Consider the following 10,480-nt stretch of genomic DNA (forward strand, 5'->3'; position numbering starts at 1 on the left):
GATCTCAAGAAACCAAGAGATCCCAGAAGAATAGTATACTTTATACTCTTGTTGTGATAGTCAAAAAATTTTATATTTCAAACTGTAATGACCTAAAAATCAATGATCTATAATGGAGATAGTGCAGAACATAGCCAATAGTGAACTTTCCTGATAATTCCACATTGAAATTATCGTGTAGTAGACATTCCTATAAGGCCTATAATGCCAGACTCCAATGTACACATGAATGCCAGTCTTAATTCCCAGATATCTCTAAACAACTTAGAAAATTCTTCATCCTACAAATCCTCTTGCATGATGCCAGAATATATTATTTGTTTTTCATTGTTTGTACATAAAAGATGACCTGTTTTCCATGCAGAGAATGAATTTAGAGCTCCTTGGTAGGCATATTTATTTATTTTTTCAATGTTTATTTATAAACATTGAAATAGAGAGAGACAGAGAGACAGATAGAGAGACAGAGAGACAGAGTACAAGTGGGGAGAGAGCAGAGAGAGACACAGAATCCGAAGCAGGCTCCAGGCTCTGAGCTGTCAGCACAGAACCCTATGCAGGGCTCGAACTCATGAACCATGAGATGATGACCTGAGCCGAAGCCAGACGCTTAACCGACTGAGCCACCCAGGCGCCCCAGTAGGAATATTTCTAAAAATCAACCAACCAAATTTCTAGAACTGGTAAATTCAGTAATTGTGGTTGTAGAAACGATGCCATATTTTAAAATTTTTCACTGAATTTTCAAAAAAAATTAAGATGCTAGAAAGCATCCAAGAGCATATTGAAGTCATTGGATGATTTATTTTTTAAAAAACTGCAATTGGGGAAGGTAATAATTGTCAGTTTATGGCTTTCTGGATTGTGGGCACTTGTCAGGCCCCAAAGTTAAGATTGTGAAAAACAGAAGCAGCGGAAATTACAGTCCAAACCAGCTCAAGGTGTCAGAGATCAGAGTTCAGGCTAGAAAAGCAGGTAGAATTTTATAGGAGAAATCCAAGCAGCAAGACAACTAGAAAAGGATATAAGGCTCATTTTCTGCCAAAATCCCTGCTGACAGCTTAATTATGCATCGTAAGAGTGTTTCAAATGGCCCAGGAAAAACAAAAAACAGCGAACAGACAGGAATTGACTCTTCCAAAATAGATCCACACAAGGTTTGATCTGGGAGTTTGCTACCTCCTTTTTTTATTTTTATTTTTTTTAGTTTTTAACCGAGAGCATGAGTAAGGCAGTAGAAACCTTAAGACTTACAGATTTGGAAGGTAGTACCAGACTCAAAGTGTCACAGGACAGAGCACAAGACCAGCACTGAAATTCCTTCCCTAGAAGCAAGGAAAACACAGCAAAGATGAGCCCATCTCGGCCCCATCCTCAACTGACTAGCAAATTATGTAGACACAGGGGAGACTCCATGAAGTCAGGCTGAAAAAGCAGTGGTGGAAACCAAAATGACAGGGCAGAGATGTCACTTGCTATGCACCATAGGGGAGACAGAGTTTGTAATTTGTATCCAGGCAAATTAACTTCTTACTGCAAGAAAAAAATCAAGTTTTCAGGAGGATACAAAAGAATTAAGAATTGCTGTAACAGATTATCTGTAATGTCCAGTTTTCAACAAAACACTAGTCATGCAAACAGATTGTGAAACCCGTAGTTCAGAAAAAAGCAGTCCACTCTCACCACTTTCATTCGTCATAGTACTGGAAGTCCTAGTCGCACCAGTCAGACAACAAAAAGTTGGAAAAAGCATCCAAATCAGCCAGGAAGAAGTAAAACTTTCACCATTTGCAGATGACATGGTACTCTATATAGATAACTTGAAAGACTCCACCAAAAAAATTGCTAGAACTAATAAATTCAGTAAAGTCACAGGATACAAAATCAACATACAGAAATCTGCTGCATTTCTACACACCAATAATGAAACAGCAGAAAGAGAAATCAAGGAATTAATCCCATTTACAATTGCATCAAAAATAATAAGATACTTAGAAATATAAATAACCAAAAAGGTAAAAGACCTCTACTCTGAAAACTATAAAACACTGATGAAAGAAATTGAAGATGATACAGAGAAATGGAAAGACATTCCATTCTCACGGATTGGAAAACCAAATATTGTTAAAATGTCTAAACTTCCCACAGCAATCTGTACAGTTAATGCAATTCTTATCAAAATACCAACAACATTTTTACAGCACTGGAACAAACAATCCTAAAATTTGTATGGAACCAAAAAAGCCCCCACATGGTGAAAGCAGTCTTGAAAAAGAAAAGCAAGGCTGAAGGCTTCACACTCTGGACTTCAGGTTATATTACAAAGCTGTAGTAATCAAAACAGTATGGTGCTGGCATAAAAATAGACAGAGCAATAGAACAGAATAGAAAACCCAGAAATGAACCCACAATTATAAGGTCAATTAATCTTTGACAAAGCCAGAATGAATATCCAATGGGAGGGGCACCACAGTGACTCAGTCATTTAAGCATCTGACTCTTGATTTTGGCTCAGGTCATGATATCATGGTTCATGGGATTAAGCCCCATGTCCATCTCTGTACTGTAACCACAGATCCTGCTTGGGATTCTCTTTCTCTCCTCCTCTCTCTGCCTCTCACCTGCTCTCTCTTGCTCTCTCTCTCTCTCAAAATAAACAAACATTAAAAAAAAAAAAAAAAAAAGAATATCCATTGGGAAAAAGACTATCTCTTCTACAAAAGGTGTTGGGAAAACCAGACAGAAACACGCAAAAGAATGGAACCAGACACCATACACAAAAACAAATTCAAAATGGATTAAAGATCTAAATGTGAGACTTGAAACCATAAAAATCCTAGAAGAGGGAGGCCTAGGTGGCTCATTGGTTAAGTGTCTGACTTAAGCTCAGGTCATGATCTCACAGCGGGTTGCAGCCCTGCATCAAGTTCTGTGCTGACAGTGCAGAGCCTGCTTAGGATTCTCTCTCTCTCCTTCTCTCTCTGCCCCTCCCCCACCCTCTCTCAAAATAAATAAACAAACTGTAAAAATCATCCTAGAAGAGAACATAGGCAGTAACTTTTTGATATCAGCCATAGCAACTTCTTTCTAGATAGGTTTCCTGAGGCAAGGGAAACAAAAGCAAACTATTGGGACTACATCAAAATAAAAAGCTTCTGCACAGTGAAGGAAACAATCAGCAAAACTAAAAGGCAACCTACAGAATGGAAGAATATATTTGCAAATGACATATTCAATAAAGGGTTTGTATCCAAAATATATAAAGAATTTATAAAACTCAACACCCCAAAAATGAATAATCTATTTTTAAAAATGGGCAGAAGACATGAATAGACATTTTTCCAAAGAACACTTACAGAAGATCAACAGACACAAGATGCTCAGCATCACTGATCGCCAGGGAAATGTAAATCAAAATGACAATGAGATATCACTCATACCTTCAGAACTGCTAAAATGATCAACACAAGATACAATAAATGTTGGCAAGCATGCCGAGAAAGGGGAACCCTCTTACACTATTGGTAGGAATGCAAATTGGTATAGCCGCTGTAGAAAACAGTAGGGTGATTCCTCAAAAAGTTAAAAATAGAACTACCCTACAACCCAGCAATTGCACTAGTAGGTGTTTACTCAAAGCATACAAAAATACTAATTCAAAGGGACACATGCACCCTGATGTTTATAGCAGCATTATCAACAATAGTCACATTATGGAAACAACCTAAGGGTCCATTGGTTGATGAATGGAAGAAGTGGTATATATACATACAATAAAATATTACTCAGCCATAAAAAAGAATGAAATTTTCCCATTTGCAGCAGCATGGATGGAGCTAGCAATATTACGCTAAGTGAAATAAGTCAGTCAGAGAAAGAAAATACCATATGATTTCACTTATATGTGGAATCTAAGAAACAAAACAAATAAGCAAAGGGGAGAAAGAGAGGGAGACGTAAACCAAGAAACAGACTCAACTATAGAAAACAAACTGATGGTTATCAGGGGGAAGGTAGGTGGAGGGAGGTGGGTTAAATAGGTGATGGGGACTAATGAGGGCACTTGTGATGAGCACTGGGTGATGTATGGAAGTGTTGAATCGCTATACTGTACACCTGAAACAGATATTACACTGCATGTTAACTAACTGCATGTTAACTATTGTTAACAATAGAAAGTGATTTCAAGGGGGTCCAGATGTTGGACTTCGCAGTTAAAGACTTCTAAGCAGCATCAGCATCTGTATTGGTATCCAAAGAATTAAAGTAAAAGGTATTCAAAGAATTAATAACATAATATCAAGGAAAAAAACAGAAATCTCAGGAGAAAACAAATTTTATAGCTGAAAATTGTAACAAATGAAAAACATGTATTACCTGTTACCAATAGTAGATTAAAAATGAAAAACAGGGTTTTTTTCATTAAAAACAGTTTTTAAAAAACAGATTAACAGAAGAAAGAATCTCTTATTTAAAGTTAATAGAAAGTATCCTATTTGAAGAAGAGAAAGAAAAGAGATTGAAAAACAATGAACAGAGCCCTAGAACCTATAAGAGAAGAGCAAGTGATGGCACATGAACAACTGGAATCCCATTGGGAGAGGAGAGGGAAAATACTTGAAGAAATCATGGCTGACAACTTCTCGACTTTCATAGGAAATTCTAACTTATTGGTCAAAGAAACTTAACCAAAATGTAATAAACATGGAACCACTCCTAAAAACGTTGTAGTCAAACTTCTGAAAGCAAGTAATAAAGAAAATCTTGAAAGCAGTCAGGAAAATGCAGTCCATTCCATTAGAGAAACAAGGATAGACTAATGACTCATGTATCATTTGAAGCCAGGAGGCCATGAAAGGATGTATTCAAAGTGGAAGGAAAATACTTCCTACTATGAATTCTACATTCAGCAAAAATATTCTTCCACAATGAAGATGAAATAAAGATAGTGTCAAATAAACAAAAACCCGAATTCATAACCAGCAGATCAGCACTAAAAAACACGAAAGCAAATTTTCATGCTCCAGGGAATTGACACAGCCTATGTGCAGGGAAGGCAAATCTGTACCCAGAATAAGTGTTTACTCCAGTAAAGACAAAACACTGCCTCTTTCAAGATGGAAGTGGTCCAATGTAATCAACCTGCCGCTGGGTAGCTGGCTGATCACCCCAGGGAATGGTGCCATCTTAGGAACTCAGTGTTGGTCTCTGCTACTGGCAGATTGTTCAATCAGCAGTGGCTATAGCCAGATCAGACTTAACGAGTAGAAGTCCATGTTGCTAAGCTCATGCATAACCTCATCTCTCCCACCATGGACGTTTTGTTCATGAACCCATTGGACAATGACATGTGTGACTGGGGAAAGAGAATTCCTGGTATCAGAATGGGTCATCCTATACACTTGATTATTAAAATCCTCTTCTGCTGAGGTCACCCTTTGGTGAGCATTCACCCAGAACACAGATATCTTCATGCTTTTTTGTCCAAAGAGGCTTATCCACAGACCTCTCCTCCAAATCTCCTTGTCACCAATTTTCCAATCATGTTCCTTCTAAATCCCCAACCATCCATCCAAATTATTGGCCACAACCCATGAATTGGTATATAATTACATGTTAGGCCATTTCTCCTTCCAGAAAGTGAACAACCAGGTGCACTTCCTAAAGTTCCACCCACTGGGAGGATTTTCTTTCATCACTGCTCTTCAAGGATGTCCCAGAAAAGGACTACAGTGCTGCCGCCATCCGCTTTCAAGTGGTGCCAACATATCATGTTGATTCAGCTATAAACCAGGCTTGAGTTTTCACATCTTCTGTCAACTGATCATAGGGAACTCTCCATGAGGCCATTAGAGCAGGCTGGGAGAGAGACAGGAGTAGGGACCATGAGCATTTGGTCTTCATGTAACTAACTTGTATTTTTAGGACCTGCTTGGGTCCAATCACATATACACCACTTCTATTTGACAATGGAGTGCTGCTGAGTACACCCAACTTTAAGACTTGCTCAGACAGACAATGCCCATAACACCCAGTTCATGATGGGAAGCGCAGGTTGTATGGTAACTTGGTGGTCCATGGTTAAGTGTTAAGTCTCTGCTGAGGCCCAGTATCTTGCCAAGAGCTGTTTTTCAAAAGGAAAGGAATTATCTGTGGAGACTCGTGTCATGGTTGACCTGGTTAAAACCTCAAAACAGTATTCCCACCTGCCACTTACACTTCAAGCACCATCGGATCTGCTGGATCATGTGGTCCGAGTGGCAGAGCAGCCTATACAGAAACCTGGATCTGTTGAAGACTGTTCTCATGTTTGGGCCATACTCAAAACTAGAAGCTTTTCAAGTCGATCAGTAAGTGAGCTGGAGTAACACACATGAGGAATGAATGAGGAATGTGTTGCCTCCAAAATCTGGAGAAGCCTACTGGCATTATTTCTCTTTCTTGGTTGTAGAAGGGGCCAAATGTAACAACTTATCCTTCACATTAGGGATCTTGACATGTCCCACACCACTGGATTCTCTACAAATTTTACTGAGGTAGAAGGCTCCCGAATTTGTATGGATTTATTTCCCACCCAATGACATGCAAATGTCTTACCAAAAGTCTAGAGTATTTGCTCCTTCTTGCTCACTGGGTCCAATCAGCATAATGTCATCAATGTAATAGACCAGTGTGATGTTTTGGGAAGAGGAAAAGTGCTCAGTATCTCTGTGAAGCAAATTATGGCTTAGGGCTGGAGAGTTCACATACTTCTGAGGTAATGTAGGTGTATTTCTGGCCCCTGCCTGCTGAAAGCAAGCTACTTATGGTGATCTTTATTAACAGGTATGGAGGAAAAACATGAATTTGCTAGATTAATCGCTGCATACCAGTTACCATGGGATGTGTTAATTAGCTCAAGCAATGAAACCACACCTAATACAACAGTGCATTTGGAGTCAGTAGCTGCTTAAGCTTACGACAATACATTGTCATTCTCCAAGATCCATCTGTCTTCTGCGCAGGCCCAATAGGTGAGTTAAATGAGGGTGTGGTAGGAATCACCACCCCTGCATCGTTTGAGTCTTCGATGATGGCAATAATCTGTGTGGTCCCTGTAGGACTTTAGTATTGTTTTTGGTTTAGTATTTTCCTGGTAATAGCTTCATTCTACAGGTCATAATAGCCCTACCAAAATAGACCTCATCCCCCAGGTCAGGGAACCAATGAAGGAAGGGATTCTTCAATCCCTTCTCCAATTATGCCTTCCAGAACTGGGGAAAGGATGGGTTCAGAGGTCCACTGTGTCCACTGAGAGATATACCTGTGCTAAAACTCCATGGATCATCTGACCTCTATAAGCCCCTACTGTGACTGGGGCCACACTGACTGTTTGGGTTTCCTAGAATTAGTCAGCTCAGAGCTTGTGTCCAGGAGTCCCCTAAAGCTCTGATTATTTTCTTTTCCTTTCCTTCCTTTTCCTTCCTTTCCCTTCCCTTCCCTTCCCTTCCCTTCTTTTGCTTTCCACTCTCATCTTGCCTTTGGCAGTTGAGCTCTGCCACTTGGCCCCTGCATCTCCATCACCCCATTGCATTTAGATTTCCCAATTCGGTGACCACAATTTTCACTGTAAGATTTTGCCTATAAAGAAGAGCAATCACAGGACTCTTCAGGAATGCCAGGATTCCCCTCAATAATTTATTTCTTGGGGTACACGGGGTGGCTCAGTCAGCTGAGCATCCAACTGACCCATTCCAGGCTCAGGTCATGATCTCATGGTTCCTAGGATTGAGCCCCATGTGGAGCTCAGCATGGAGCCTGCTTAGGATTTTCTCTTCCTCTCTCCCTGACACTCCCCCACTTACCCTCACTCTCTCTCTCTCAAAATAAATAAACATTTTTTTTTAATTAACAGCTTAAAAAAAAAACACTTTTTCCTTACAATAATGATGAAAGGTATGTTTTCTGGCCCCTCCCAGTGTGGGTGAGGAGGTCTTAAATGACAAATTCACTCTCACATTCCAATCTTCTTCAGGCTTTGAATTCTTTTCTTTTCAGTAAACCTAGGCACGTCTGGCATTTCTCACTCACATGCATATTTCAGCCAGCCAACCAAACTGTTAGAGCCCTTCCCAACTCTTCAGGCTCCAACATTAATTCAGCATCTCTGCTAAGTTCACTCATGTCAGTAACTTTTTGTCCAGCAGTATCCACATCCTGAGAGCCCAGAACCATACCTTCACTATGTTTTAAAAGTGTCCTAGGCCATCAAAAGGAGTGGCCCCATACAGTGGTAGAATAGGGACTAAACAAGGTCAAGGACCAAATGTCCAGTATGGGAGGCCAATGAGATGTGCACACCTGTCAATGAAAGGTTCTCTTTCCGCTAACCAGCAGGGGGGTCATCAAAGGAGCCTTCTCAAGCTTGTCAGTTGAGTGGATGCCAGTTAGTCTGGGCCACTAACTTATCCCCTTTGGCTTCCTAGCCCCGGTTCCCAGGGGGTCCTGCTGGAATGGAGGCGGGACAGTCTCTGGGTGCTGACTCAACTCAGTCCGGGTGGTCCTTTCAAATCCTGGCTCCACCCTAAGTTCACCTTGTCACTCCTGTCTCCTCCCCACACCTAACTTCTGACAAATTTATGTTGTCTTCCTGTAGCAAGGACCATAAAATAAGCACTCTAACTGTCATGCAGATTTTCAAAACTTTTTTTTTTCCACACCTTAACCTTGGTGTTTGAAATTCAATGACCAAGGATTTGATTACTTTTTTCTCTGGTTCTCTGTGCCAGCATACCATGAAGCAGTAAGTACTCAAGTATAGCTCTCAGCAGGGGTGATCACTCACCAAATACGGGGGGGGGGGGGGGGGGGGACATCTCTTCACGTACCAAAATAGCATCTTACTGAAGTAAGAGAACAAGGCCAAGGATGGAGCCCTGAGAAACATCAGCATTTAAAGAAAAGGAGTAGAAATGAAGACAATGGACCCACAGAGCACCAGAGAGTTAATATTTTCAGGAACAAGGTCAGCAGGATTCATGCCATAAAGGAATAAAGTAAGGCAAAGGTTTTAAAATGCCCATTGGCTTTAGGTCCCTACCAACCTTGATACCCAGGGAGGCCGCAGGGGATATGGAGTCAGAGAGATGTGAGTTGCAGTCTGAGCTCCACTCCCTAGCCAGGACGTGTGTGGCCTCAGACAAGTGAGACAACCTCTCATCCACCGCTTCTTCCTCTTTAAGATGACATCTGGAATGCTTTAGTGGTTTTCAACGTGCAGTCCCCCGAACACCTATTAGAAATGTACATCTGGAGCCTCAGCCCGACCCTACGGATTCAGAGACTTTGGGGGAGGTCCCACAGTCTCTGTTGTATCACACCTCCCCCGTGACCGCCATACACACTCACATCCCAAGGAGCACGGCAGTGAGGAAAAGACATAGACACAAGGACAGTGCCGCTAATGCGTACATGGTGGATTCAAATAGACTCTGCCAGTCACCCTTATACCTTCACCCATCCCTCGGGTCTCCCTCAGGCAACCTAGTCCTTCCTATTGTTTGTCAGCAGTTTTATTCCTCCTTCCGCCCCCCACCCCCCATCCCAAACAGCTACTCCAATGCACTTAACTCTCCCAGGCTGATCACTGAGAGTATGGTCCATGCGGTGAAGAAAGAGACAATTAGTCCAAATGCATTTTCCTTTTAATGAAAAAAAAGGAGCTAACTGGCTATTTAAAGTCATGTAGGAACCTCCACACACAAAAGCCCAATAATTGGCTGAATTTTTCACTTTCCAATTGCTTATGTTGGTGCTGCATAGACAAAACCTAAGCTAATTACTCTGTAGGTTTCTGGCTCTAACAGTATCAACAGAATGTGGAAGTCACATATTGGAAGACTCAGCCAAATGGGGTTCCCGGGAAGAGGAAATAGGCAGCGGCTTCTCCCTAAATTGGGGTCCGTATTTATTTCTAGTAAAAGCTCATAATGAAAATTGCTATGTGCACTTGCTGACAAACGCATTGAGATGAACAGAGTATCATTACTTGGCACAATACAGTTTTTCCTCCATAGCTCTTGTTTGTATAGTATTTTCATCATCTACCAGAACTTTGTTTTTCTAATCACTAGATTGATAGAAGCAAGTGCGGAGTATCAAGAAGAAAGAAAAAGCTTGAAAACAAATAGCCAAGTGTTGCATTTCTATCGCTCCCATCGCTTCATTGATAATCAGCGCTTTTCCATTCAGTTTAAAACCAATTATTGTGATTTAGCTGTACAAAAGAAAACTCTCCTTTTCAGCTACATGAGGTACTACGAATAATTTCTAAAACGTCAGTTTAATTAAATTTTATGAGGCAGATTACGTATAAGCAAGTATCAATTCTATTTGAGCAATTGTCCAGGAGCCTCAAAACTGTGGTCAGGAGAATTTGGTGCCGGGGTCCATGGAGTCGTTTCATCCCTGTCAGTGTCCGTCTGGTTTAAAATGTCTTTAG

The 10,480-nt window shown here is 40.8% G+C and overlaps 1 pseudogene; it reads right to left on the minus strand.

Moving 5' to 3' along the window:
* Nucleotides 1-5,016: 5,016 nt before the first annotated feature.
* Nucleotides 5,017-7,385, minus strand: LOC128775475 (uncharacterized; annotated as a pseudogene).
* Between the last annotated feature and the right edge of the window lie 3,095 nt (nt 7,386-10,480).

This window comes from Panthera pardus, unplaced genomic scaffold (genome assembly GCF_024362965.1).
Source record: "Panthera pardus isolate Hobbes unplaced genomic scaffold, ASM2436296v1 HiC_scaffold_8, whole genome shotgun sequence".
Taxonomy (NCBI): Eukaryota; Metazoa; Chordata; class Mammalia; order Carnivora; family Felidae; genus Panthera; species Panthera pardus.